Here is a 14,312-nt window from a genome sequence, read left to right on the forward strand (position 1 = left end):
GCATACAGCTTCTAAATCCTGTATTAACTAAGGGCTATTCAGTGGTGATGGACAACTGTGTGTGAAAGGAAGACAGGCCAAGAGTATTAAACTAGCCTGCCAATACTGAACCAACCTGCTAGAGGACATTACTTACACAGTGTGGAACTGATAGAAGTGCATGCAAATCTCGGCCCAGAACATTTTTCGGAAAAATCTTCTTTTCCACTGTTTCCATGTTGGAAGATAGAGCAACTTTATTAACTATGACAGCATTATAAAATGATGTGGTTTGCAGACAAAAATAGACTATTCTGATACAAGACATTTTAGGTTTACGTTTAAGTTTTTCTTGTCAGACTTTTTGTTTGCAAGTTTTTCTTAAGCACATCATCTTTCAATCATCCTTCACATCATCTTTCAATCATCCTTCTATCATCTCACATTCAAGTATGAGAAACATATAATGTTTCTGAATGTGTCCACTACAACCTGCCCAAAGACCACACACATTGGACAATATTTTAAACCCGGAGGTTATTTAATCCCAGTGCAGCAAGGTTTCTCAGTCTGTGGGTCAAAGCAGACCATGCTAAATCATGAACCAGAAGTTACCCAGGCTCCCTGAACTGTGTCTCTCAGAGTTCCTGTTTTTGTGTTTATGTTTTTATATTTGATTTGGCTGACGAGACATTTTTTAAATTCTGATGAAATGGAGACACACAGAATTGAATATTGGTGCAACTGTTCTATGTGCTTGCATGGACGATGACTGCATAAGTGAACACACACATTCTGTGAGGTGTAGTCAATTTTCACAGGAAGCAGTAGATTTGTTTACACGTCCTTCTGCATAAACACGTCTGTTAGAGATCTCTGTGAAAAGATGAACTCAGCTGCACTTTTAAATCTTTTCAATCTTTTGCACATCTATTCCATCCAGGACCCAGCAAGCACAAGTGAGCTATACACTCCACATGTTGCTCAGCCCCACCAGCCCACACACACACACACACACACACACACACACACACACACACACACACACACACACACACACACACACACACACACACACACACACACACACACACACACACCTACTGTATGGACACACATGCAAAAGAAGGTTTTGTCTAATATTATTTGTAAATGGGATTTTTACAGTGTATTGTTTTAATAGGTTACATAATTTCAATTTTGGTAGATTTAAAGGAATGAATATAAATGATTCACACTATCCATGCAGAATGAGCTGAATATCACATTCATTTTCATATTAAAGTTGTGCTGAATAATGCCAAAACCAGCACCTTGACAGCTTTTCTTTTTTAAATAGTAGTAGCATTAAATATTACAATAATAATAAAATCACTTCGTGACTGATCATACATAATGTGCCATCTCAATAAACAAACAAACAAATAAATAAATAAAAATCATCTTGCAGCCATATGTTCATATTTGAATTCATAAAAGAGCCTGACCAGCCAGAAGACCAGGGGAAACTATAAATCTGAGAGATTGAAATTTACAAGACTGAGATGTCTTGTAAATTCAAAAAACTGAATTAATAATTAAACAAGATTTTTTAATGGATATTAGTATTCCTGTTGTTACTGTATACGTTGTATGCAGTACTGTATTATATTGCTTAAAGGTCCAGTATGTACTTACTGTAACATTAAAAAAAATTAAGCACTGATAAAGTTACTTAACCTAGTTCAGTAAGGCATTTCTATTTCTATTTTCAGCCACAGTTTCCACATTTTAAGCCATCTGGGCCTCCACTGGGGTAGAAAAAGTGACCTTTGTAAGGTGCCCAAACCACCTCAACTTCTGTTTTGAAGCTCATCTGAATTGTTAAGTTCCTCACCTTGTCATGAAGCCAAGTCCCCTTCATGTCTACTAACTGTACTTACCTTATTGAAAGTCCCTATTTTTTTAGTCATTGTCTGCAAAATAACTGAGGATAGGGCCATATATCAGTCATGAAGAAAATCTAAACTTCTTCATCAGGGACAGTTTTAACAGGAACAGTCTTTTCCCTCACTTAAAGGGTCAACTTGTCTTTTTTCCTTGGGAAAACCATGACCTTGGGCTTGTACACTGACTTAAAGGCTTTAATTGGAGAGAAACAAGACACACACCTTGAAGATTTTCAGCCTTCCCAAGAATCTGAAATGCTCACTGCATTCATACACAAACTGGATTACATGAGGTGTCAACCAAAAGACAAATGTTATGGCACAGAATTATAGACTTTAAATCCACAAAACACATACAGTATGCTGGGGTAGCATACCTCCATAATCCATAAATAGCTGGACAAAAGTAAATAGTTGATCCAGTGTTTTATGGCCTATGCAGAATCAAAATGATTACTAATGAATCCTGATATCATATACAGTCTCCATTAATGAAGGCTGGTATAAAACATTCCTGAGAGCCTGAGAAGTTTAATTTCCTCATAAATGGAATACACTGTTAATTCCTTCTAATTCAAAGACACTGTCCCAATATCTCCATGCAAAACTGCATGAAGACACAACCCAGTGACATCATCACTTCAAGCTAACCCCCCCCCCCTGCAGAATGTTCCTAACTGCCATCATAATCTCTGCCACAGTGATGGACTCCAAAACACCAGACATTTTTGGCACTAAGGGAGGACAGCTCCACTGGGTTATGGAGTTTCTCAAAGTGCTCCTTTGATCACTCAAAATGGACGTCAACACTCACCTGTACTTGCTAGTGCTTGTCTATTAATCCTGAGGCTACAGGGGTTTGCAAGACCATCTTTGGAGATGCCTAAAACTATTTCCATGGCTGCTCTAAACTCCTTCTGTCATAGATTTTACATTGGTAATATCTTTTATCACAGCCCCACTTTCTCTTAACTGAATCAGCAGACTTTCTATGAGCATTGCTTAGAAACTGAGTGCCAGAGTTTCTATCTCTATCTCTAAGATCTATCTATCTCTATGGCTTCACATTTCAGAATTAGTAGGTACCACTGCACTAAAAAATATGCATAGACATATTTTAAATTAATTACAACAAAATGATATAGTGGTAAATAATGCTACCATGTTAAACTCATTATTTGTATGTAAAAGCTAAGTGTGTCAAGCACCTGATAACTGGAAAATTGGAAAGATTGTCAGTGCAGCATAGTTTTTGATGGCAATGCATATTCTTAATATTCCATTTTATAAGAGGGGCATTCAAGTCAAACTGGGACTCATCATGAAACATTTCATGAGTGAAGTCGTAAAAAACAATTAACATTAACAGAAGACTTCAAACACAGTATGACGATAAGGCTTACAGCACCAACAAGATCCTGGCTGAGGTGGCTCTGAGCCCACACAGTCATTCCTGTGAACAATCTGTGAGTGGAATGCCTGATCCTTGAAAACTGACAGATAACTTTTCACCAAGTTGCAGAAGAGATGCATCTATGTGTGGAACCTGTACACACAATGATTAATTGATCATTTATTCCTTTAATTATCCACATATTTGGGCTATTAAAGGAATTCCTGGGAGGCCAGCATTTCAGGCGTGAAGCAGGCAGTCTACGGAGAAAATATTCTACCTAAATGGTATCCATGCACTAGTGAACCACTGAGATAAGTGCATTATTGTAGCAGGGATTATAAAGAGACATGAAGGTAGTTTTTACTCTCAGAATTGTGCAAACAATCAATATCAATATGGGCAAGATAAGAGTATTTTTTTAATTATTATTTTATTCTCATCAGGCAGATTTCTAGTTTGCTTTAACTAACACTTTATTATACATTTTATGAATTATACATTTACATTCATTATGAATGTGGGGTATATAGTGCTTACTAAAAATGTAATAAATGCAAATTTGATTCCTATTTTTGGTTTAGAGAATTAACTATGGCTTCTAAATTAATTTATGATTCATTTCCTTTATTTAAAAGGAGTTTACTTAGAATGGTGCTTCAAAGTAATTGTAAATGATAGACCACCTGGATGTCTGATGAATAATGTGTAATTCTATGCTCCTATAAGAAAGACTAAATGAAATTCCCAAAAGGTACAGTATGATAACATGTGTAACAGATATATCTGTATTTATAGAGCATGCTGTTCGTAAAGATAAAACATAAATCTTACATAGGACTTCTCCTTACTTTTCTCTTCATTTGCTTTTATTTAGCAACTACAACATTATTAATGTTTGTAAACAACATAACTGTCCTCATATGAGAATCATACAAGAATATATAGACAGGAACTATGACAGTGTAGTAGACACGTTAGGACAATCATCTCAGGTCTCAAGAGGTTAAAATGTCCTTAATAAATACATTAATAAATAAATTAATTGATTCAATTATTTTTCAGTTATTAAAAAAATAAATCCCAATTATTTGAATCAGTATTTCAATACTGTATTGTTATGTAATAGTTCAGGTCTGTAATAAACTACACTGAATACTGAAAACATAAAAACTGCCTTGTTTCTTGTAAAAAACTACAATATTCATTGCTATTATAATTAAACAATAATAGTTACTATTATAGTAAAAGATTATAATATCATTAAAAAATGGTAGTACTGAAGCTCATTTCTTACTACTGATGACTTCAAAAGGAGTGACATGCAGTTCATGAATGAGACGGCTATTTGAAAAGAATGTTCGAGCTGACCTGTGTGTCTAAAAATATTTTGTTGACTGGACAGCAAAGAGATAGCATTATAGCTCTGCAAGGTGCCCTTTGATGGATTGGGATTTCCTTTATCTTGCATAAACATCATGGGCTATTTTAAATTCACTCCATGATTTTTCTAACTCTCTTACTGTACCTTTATAGCAAGTGAAGGCGGATACATCAACAAGAATAGTTATTTTACCGTTGTTTTTTACTTGTTCCTTTTTTTTTCTTTTTCTTGTTTAAGCTTAGTGAGCAGTTACTAGACAATCTTCTTCTGATTTACACTCCTCTGCATCTGCATACAGTGTCTTTGTGGATATTGTCAGTTTGGCAGCTAAGGAGATTGTACACAAGGTGATAGAGACACAGACCAGGAGATTTATAGCAGAAACAGTTTACCACCTTATACAGAGGGGAACATTTTTCAGGCATTGTGATGCCAGGAATTCATATCAGATCAGACGTTTGATTTATGGTGCCTGAAGAGCCAGAGGCCACAGCAGCTCTCTGAGGTCTTAAAATAATTGTACTAATTATATGAAGTACCCCAGGTCTGAGTCTAGTCATGCTAAAGTAGAAAGTGCTTTAATAATCATGTATTAAATAGAGCAGGACTGCTGAGTGTAATTATGTGTAATATGCACAAAAAACTTTTTCCTTCATTTCAGGGTGTCAAAAAATTACCCAGTAGAATTAATTTATTATTTAAAGAAAAGTGATCTCTAATCTGTGCAATTGAAGCCAACCCTATTTACTGATCACAGCACATTTTTTGAACTAAGCATTGTGACAGATTATTTACAAATCACATTATATTTATTTTCCTAATACAGTGGGAGTATCTGTCTTAAGGCAGACCGGAGATCGATTGGATAACACCAACAAGTTAGTGCACCCTCAGTGCTGTTCCCAAGTCTGGATAACATGAGGAGGGCTGTGTCAGGAACGGCATCCGGCATAAAAACTAATGCCAAAGCAAATATGTAGATCGAATGCTCCACTGCGGCGGCCTCTAATGAGCAGCCAAAAGAACATTGCTTAAATAGTATTTATTTAATAATAGGAGGTTTACTAAAATGGTAGACTACTTCATCTTCCCTTACATACATGACTCTTTAAGTCCCTTTGGGTCAAGACATTTCTGAGCATTCCAGGACGGAGTCTCATTCTTTATCCCAGATAACACAGTGGTGTGGAGTTGCTGACCCTTCTGCCTCGCCCAGTCCGGACACACCGTCTCCAGATTCAGAAAAGCAGGGGCATCACCCCTGAGCTCATGATACATATGGCCCCAGTGCTCCCAGGATGTGGAAATTTGGTCATCGTGCTGGAATTCATTCCAGTCATTTCCTGCTGCATGGTTCCAGGAAATGTCAGCATGGCTCCAACTCAGCAGGTGTATGCCACGTTGGAGGAAACTGGAAAAAAAAAAAAAAAAAAAATGTTTATCCATCCATGACTTGATGATTATAAGGCTATTGGAGGATATTATATTTTTGTAACCTTCTATAATAAGCATCCACACTTTGAGAACATAGTTACCCGCCTTTAATGTTAAAACTAAAATTTTGATTTGATATTCACCCACAGTGGCTGATCCTCTTCACATATGTACACAAGGGGCCTTAATTGCCTTTGCTGTCATGTAAAGTCTAAGAGCTGTCAGCAGCACTTTAAGAAGATAAAGAGCCCATCAGCACCCTGGGATCTGACTGCCAGAGGAAGGTGTTGAGTGCATGAGACAAAGTGCACAGGTAGTGCACTATATTTGCATCACGGCTGAGGCATTATATTAAGTGTTTATTAAAATATATTTCTTCTTAGTCATGCGGTTCTCATGACCTGCCAGGGTTGGTGCATAATGTTTAATTAAGCTTCAGGCCACAGATAAGACCAGTTATTTTTACTGCACGACCATCTATACCTATTGTTATAGAAGTTTACTCAATATATACTGTAGTTACATATGATACAGTATTGTATGGACACATTATTGTAAGCTTTCCTTTACAGAAAGATTAACAACTAAGCATCATTGCATGAGGATTAATGAAGGATTTACTATAAATATTACGCAGGATGGATTCTAACTTATAGGGCAATGTGTTAAATATACATTTGTTTTAACTTACTGTAACTGTTTGCAGAATGACATTGTATGTGTGTTTCAGAGCTATCTGATTAGTTTAGGGCTGTATACTATGCATAGCTCATGATGCATTTCTTTAGAGGAAAAACATGCAGAATTCGTCTTTCAGAATTCGAAACAGAGAACATATTTTACAACTTGTAGCACTTCACATAACTATTTGTTTGTATAGAATTAAATTCTAACTATGTGAACAAAGTCTTTTCCTCTGAGCAATGGAAAAAAAGTATTATGGGCTGATGAGTTGTTTTTTAACCTTCAGTCAGCATCTGCACATGTTTATATTCAGAAAAAGGAGAGGATGCCACCAACCCACAATGTCTGTTACAAGCTGGTAAATATGGCTGCTGGTGGTTACGTTAAAGGTTTAGTATAGGCGTAAATCATTAAATCCTGTGATTGCACAGCATTGCTGTGTGTTGGGCAAAGGATACAAGCACCAGTTGCTTACTCCCTATGAGATACATGCTGTATCTTATTGTATTGTATGTGTCGTCAGATTACAGTATACACTACATTTGGTATCTTCAATAATACTGACAATATGCTAGTTCAGAAAGAAAGTAAAGTCATTTTTAAATCCATAATGATTTCAGTGAATTACTGAGGCCTGTCAGTGGGTCTTACATTTCTTGAAATTACAAGCATACATTTTAAATAAGTTTCAGTGATTAATAAACAATTAATAACAGATTTCTAATAATATGTTTCTGCCTCCAAAAAATAGACTGGGGGAAAGGGGCATATACATAAAAAAATCTGAAATGAAAATGTGAGCATCTTTATGAATGGAGAAAGTGCCCACATAGGCAAATCTTAGTACAACTCGCTATTTGTCTTAATATTATGAAGTGATACATGAATTTTCATGAATGCACTTTGTGAGTCGAGTGAAAAACAGCTCTTTGTCTGTACTGGAAAATTGAGTACTCCAGCACACCCACGATTTGTAATGAAGGCGTTCTGTATGGTAATTAGTGCACATGTGCCCTTTACTCCCATAGACTTCCATGTGGCCGAAAGCCTTCCTCTGTGTGGCCTGAGCTCACTCAGCCTGTCTAAACAAATACCTCATCCCAAGGACCAGCACAGAGCTGCACAATAACAGGTCTGAAGTCAGGTCTGCTCCCAATGACATGCACATCCTCCAACCACCTACAGTATTGCTGCTGTTGCTGCTTAGGTCCACTGGATAATCAAGTCACATCTGGCCACAATGTCTTCTCTTATCTGATGTACCAGAAAAAAAGAAAATACTGAGCAACAACGATGAACTATAATTTACTATCCAAGAGGCCATAGGATTTATATAAATTCTATATGCACACTTTGACAGATACTGGTAGTATAGTACTTTGACACCATTTTTGCATTTTTAATTTTTTTTTAAATAAATATAATATATATAAATAAATATTTTTTCCAAACCGATATATATCTTGTGCATATTTTTTTTCATGCCAAAGAGGTGGTAAATAACACAAATGGTAAAATATTTTGTGACGTAACGCCACCATATTACTGTGACCTGTATCAGGGCTCCAAAATGCTGCAAAACCAGTGCTAGTGATAGAAGCAGCCAGAATAAAAAGATAAGTATCGATATCGACAGAACGTTACTATATTATTCCACATAGTTTGATCAAGTATATAATACGGTGTTTGCACAACATTTAAATCACATAATATTTTGTTTCATAGAGCATACAGTATATCACGAACGTTGAACTGGGCATACTGTGCGTGTAGTTCCTGAAACCTGGGGTGACTTCAATAGAGGTAACAGAGTGTAAGCGTCCTTTTTCTTGGCTTCAACATTCTCTTTGCCTCATTTAACATTGCCCAGCCAGTAGTTTTGCTTCAGTGAACACTTCACAGAATCTAATGCGGCTGCTCTGTGTCATGGTTTGCCCATAAAGTGGAAGTTCAAAGCTCTTATAAGAAGGTTATGTAGGTTATGTGTCTTTTCATTAAAACAATTTGGTATAGACAACCTGGTGTTTATCATGTTTTGACCTCAAACTGTTCATATATAAACTTTATTTCTACAAATTGTCTCTAAATAGCCTAAATGCCAGCCTCCTTAGGTCACCATGAAATTCATACAGTAGATTGTTGATTGTATGCTGGGCTTAATGTTTTATTTTGTGTCTTTTTATTTCATAGCAAACCTGTGCAGCTCTTTTACAGATTTAGTAAATCTGAAGCTTAAACATTATCCATATACATTGGGGTCTAAAATTCTCAGATAGAAATACAAAATCTGGATTTATTTTTTCACATACATGTAAGGGTGGACATAATCACAGCATGTAAGAATTTTAAAAGATTTTAATCAAAGAAAAAATATGTTAAATATCTGAAATACACAACAATCAGTATTCTGGACTAATTCTATGTAAGTAAATTTGTGATATCATGTTTCAAACACTCCTTTTACAAAAGGTCAGAGTTCTTTCCCGTCTACTGAAGCACCTACTCAGATGAGACTAGATGAAGTTAAACAAACATTGTCAGTTTTTACACAGACTCCCATGTAGAGGACATGCCAGCTTGAGTAAACAGTCATTTAAGTAGAAATACTCAAGAAATTTTGAGATCCATGTAAATAACATTACGATTCTACTTTTCAAGTTTTTGAATTATTTATTTATATTACATTTTAAAAATGCAAGCATTTCCACTAATTGCTCCCACTTGTTTGGATCCCATTGTATCTTACAATCATTGTATGAATGAATTAGTTAAACCTTTACTGTTTAATACTGCATAATGTTATTAACCTAATAACATTTGATTGTTTGAACAGAGATTTATTATTTGTGAGTTGCCAGTTTCCTTTTAGCTTTGTAAGACAGTACAGAAGTGTGCAGCAAATTGGGTAAAAAGAGATCTCTCAAATTTGACCTTTAAAATCCTCCCAAACTTGACAGCAGTACAGTTTATGTCTAATGATACCAAAAATGTGCTAGAAACTGTGATTCAGTCTTATTGGTCCATTCTCTCTAAACTTATTATGCTTGGAAATATTAACACTGTGAATTAAATTTTCTCATTTTTGTGACTGAAGCGTGTGCACACACACGCACGCAAGCACGCACACACACACACACACGCACACACACACAAACGCTAACACACACACACACTTGCCCAGTGCTTATTTCACTCCACATTCAGTCTGAATAGTCTTTGCTGTCTTTGCACAGTTTGCACGTAGGTTTGACTCAGCATGGGGGTTGGGGGCAGCTGAGTGCAGCATTATTTCAGATCTTTCAGCTATGGCTCCCACCACTGCTTTGACAATTCTCATGCCACTTAAGCTGCTGCATGATTTATAACATACAGTATAAACAGTAAGGCATGCTGGCCCTTTGAATTTGTGATAAGAGCTTAAACCCTGTTGACCACATTGAGGTGAATGATCACTTGGCTTGGAGAGCGATCACGGCACCGAAATAGAAATCTCAAAATTTTCCCTTGTATGAACAAATGAAGAGTGAAACAAAGTATGTGAGAAGGAGGAAAATTCGAGAATAGAGTTTCCAGTCAGCACTAAGCTGAGAGCTGAGGAGGGAAAAAGAACAGTGCAACTGACCATAAATCATTTCAATCTGTGTTTGAAACAGATTCATATTTGCAATGTTCAATGTTCTCTATGCACAGCAAAGTTCCCCATGTTTAATTAACACCCAGAGTGTTACATTAACACCAACACAGTGTATATATAGGTCCAGTTGGATGCAAATAAACTCTGAAAGTATTAAATCAGCACTGGGGATTTCACTGTGTACCTTCCCTCTCTTTCTCTCTCCTTTATTACTATGTGTGTATATATATATATATTCATATTCCAGTACTTCAGAGAAATCCAAATCCCTACAATGCACATCCTTTATGTTTTACCCATTTTATGTCCAGAAAAGCAGTGGCAAGGAGTGTGGCTTGTAAGTTCTCCCACCACAACCACATTCTGTTCCTTTCGCTCACTAGTCCATGACTGATGAGTGTTTGCTATGTCCACTTCACCATAAGGGTTTCTGTGGGAGCACACTAATAATTTCTGACTATGACTTGGCAGGTGATAACCTTCAAGTGACACGTTTGAATAGATGGATGTGTTTGGGTGGGATATGACATAAATTAAAAAGTGAGAGGGAGATATTATGGCAGTGATGAAGCGTTTAATGAAAAGCCATGAATCATGAAGTCTGCACCTCCCATGGCACCAAATTGTTCCACAGCAAAAACATGGTTAGGGTCAGCTCATCCTCCAGGTGGAGCCCCAGGTCCAAGTCCATGCACCCCTGCATTTCAGACCACTTCTCCATCCTTTTATTTTTACAATATGCTGGTCATAGCTAACATATTGGGGGAAAACAGTGTGTTCACCATCCACGTTCGGAACACCTGTACTCCTGTTCATGCAAGTTCCCCATTTTAGAAAATGTGTGCCTTTAAAGTCTTAGTGACAGTAATTAATTTCATTGTAGTCTTCTGCTGCTTTAGCCCATTTCATCATATTGTGCATTTTGATTTGCTTTTCTTCTCACCAAGCATGTAAAGAGTGATTGATTATTTGCACCACTGTAGTCTTCCTGTTAGCTTAAAACAGTCTGGCTACCTTACACTCACTTCTATAATCAAGAAGATATCTTTTTCATGCGGAACTTTTTTTAAACCACTCTTAGTAAAGATGAAAAAGCATTAACATTTCCAGTAGAGAATGTGATGGATGATGCCATAGAATGGTACATTTCGCACAGAATAAAGGCATACAGACATGTACATAATTAAAGAGTATAATTGAAAGATCTAAGATCTAAGATCTACCTCCTGTGTCCTAGACACAATTAAATCATGTCTGGACCCTATTGAGTCAGCACTCAACTATGTGGACTATATCATTTTAAATCCAACACCAGGGTTTTCTTATGTTTTTTAGCTTCAGGTTTCAGCGTGGTTTAACCTGGATAGCGTTGCAGTGGATCCAGAACTTAAAAAAACAAGGGGTACAAGACAGGAACACACTTCTGGTGGAACATCTCTGTTTAGACATAAGGTTTAATAACAAATAGGTTGCCCTTAGCAAAATTAAGTATTTAATAATTAATATAGAAAATAATAGCACATGCATTGTCACATTGTGTATTAATGTAACATCTTGGCAAGATAAGTAAGAAATGTCCAATTTCAAAAGGGTTTTGGAAAATGAGACGTCTAAAATTTTTTAACCATATTAGTCCTTTCTAGGTTTTTTTCCCTTTATTCCCTGTTACTATTGTTTTCACCATTCTGACCAGGACTAGAAAGAGTGCAAAACAATGCTGCAGTAAGCAGGAGGAAGTGCTTATATCGTACCTAATCAGTCATATCAGTCATATATGGTATGTTCTGAACTTTTTAAACACAGAAATCTTTTATTTTTTATTTTTTATGAAACCTAACCCTGGAAAGATGCCCTTAGGCTAACGGTTATGTGCAATGTGACACTACATGAGAACATTTTCCATTACTGTGCACTGTGCATTGTTCCAGCTGAATGAAGCAAGTAAATAGAACAGAGATTACTTAATCATGTTGTTTAAGTCAGTTTAATAATTTATTGATGTAATTTATCACCCATCACTGAATGTCTTCATTTTCTGAGCAAATACATAAACGTGAACATACAGTAGGGGTCACCAGCTCCGGCAATCACAGACAAACACAAAATGTGACACATGGAAGATCCTGTTCTCTGAATAGTGACACACAGATGTGAAACACTCTTGCTGTATTCACTGGCAGATATTTAATGTTTATCTGAATATTATATTGCCAAAATTACAAATATAATTCATTGAAAATGTGTAAACTGTACAGTAGGTCTGTATGGATGCATTGTTAAAAACAGAGATAGTCAGCAATAGGATAGCTTTTGTCTCCATGCAGCGGTACTGCATGAGTACTGTCTCATAATAAAACATGCAAATTAGGCAAAGGAAGATCAGTGGATTAGTCAGCAAAGCTCTCTTACTTAGCAATAACAATCCATGTGTCGTGAAGGAGGATTATATAACAGGTTTAGTCCCACAGCTTAAGTTGTACTTATTATTTAGTGACTAAACCAGACGTTAATATTCTAGCAGAACATAAATGAATATTAATACTGTTTGGTGCTGATCCAAGAAGGAACAAAACTAAAGTCCATATACTACAATTGTTTAGAAAATCTCGGGGAGTAATGTTTATCTGTGATTTAAGGCATTTACTCCACCAGTTAGCTTCACTCTTGCGACTGTGTGTGTGTGGCAGCCTGAGCCATCATATGGCAGCCTAATGCCTCTCTCCTCTCTAATACTGAAAGTTATTGAAAGTCTGTGATTTCCTCAGTAATAAGACGAAGCGCACACATTGTTCTGCCTCCCAAATGGTGAATGATGTTAAAGTCCATCATACCTGTTTGTTTGGCAGGTCTAACTGACACATTGATTGGCAGGCCATCAGTCCAGCACTTTTTCACAGGAAACAAATTCATATAAATAAGAAAGAGTTGGTGGGAGGGGAAGAGTGTGTGTGGCTGGGCCAGTGAGGGAGGTAAGGGTTAGAAGGGGGTGGGTGGCACAACCCTAATGACCCCAATTCTTCCGTTCTTATAGAAAGCTGTATTTCTTCCGTAAAGAGGCATTGTGCTTACCCCTTTCCCACATGGGAACTCTGTTTGAGTGTGGAGGAGGGCTGTAAGAGCTAGGTTACAAGAGCAGCAATGGCAGTCCGCCATTCCTAATGAACAATGCCACAGAATAGCTTTATTTGTCAAGACCTCCTCAGGCTGTACATTCAGAAGCTTTGGATATATTGAATGGGCTAACTAAGGCTCTTGCTCCACTAAAACACCCCTCCATTTTCCCCCCGGTGCCCTCCACCCAGAGTTACTCCCCTTGCAGACCCTATTGATTAACCTGGTTCTGCAGTTGAAAGGAAGCTAACAAGATTCAGTTTAAAGTTTATGTCAATTAGTGGTCATAATGTAATGGGACAGCTGCAGTTTTGTGCGTTCACTTCTGGCTGTCCAGGGCAAGACCCACAGCCTAGAGGTCAAAGTTTGCAATCCTGACGTGAAACTGAATAAGCGTAATCGGCAGTGTTCCTCCCTGGGACCCTTTCTGACAACCTTGACCCTAGGGCCCCTACACTGATGAGGCTCAAAAAACTTTCACCACAAAAAACAACTGTCATGCATAATAATTATATCATAAAGCTATAAGCGTATTAGGGAATGCGTTTACTTTGAATTTAATTATTTATCAGGCCTTTAGAAATTCTGACCATGTTTTTCTCCTCCAAGGTTAATTTTATTAGAGTTAGCAAAATGAGCAAGTTCAGCAATTGTTATAAAATTGTCTTCCAAGCTATCGCTGCTTTACTATCGTCCATGGTGATCAGTTTACTTAGAATCTTACTGTGTTTCCCATTAAACATCTCTCTCTCTCTCTCTCTCTCT

This window comes from Clarias gariepinus, chromosome 8, assembly GCF_024256425.1.
Source record: "Clarias gariepinus isolate MV-2021 ecotype Netherlands chromosome 8, CGAR_prim_01v2, whole genome shotgun sequence".
In the NCBI taxonomy this organism is placed as follows: domain Eukaryota; kingdom Metazoa; phylum Chordata; class Actinopteri; order Siluriformes; family Clariidae; genus Clarias; species Clarias gariepinus.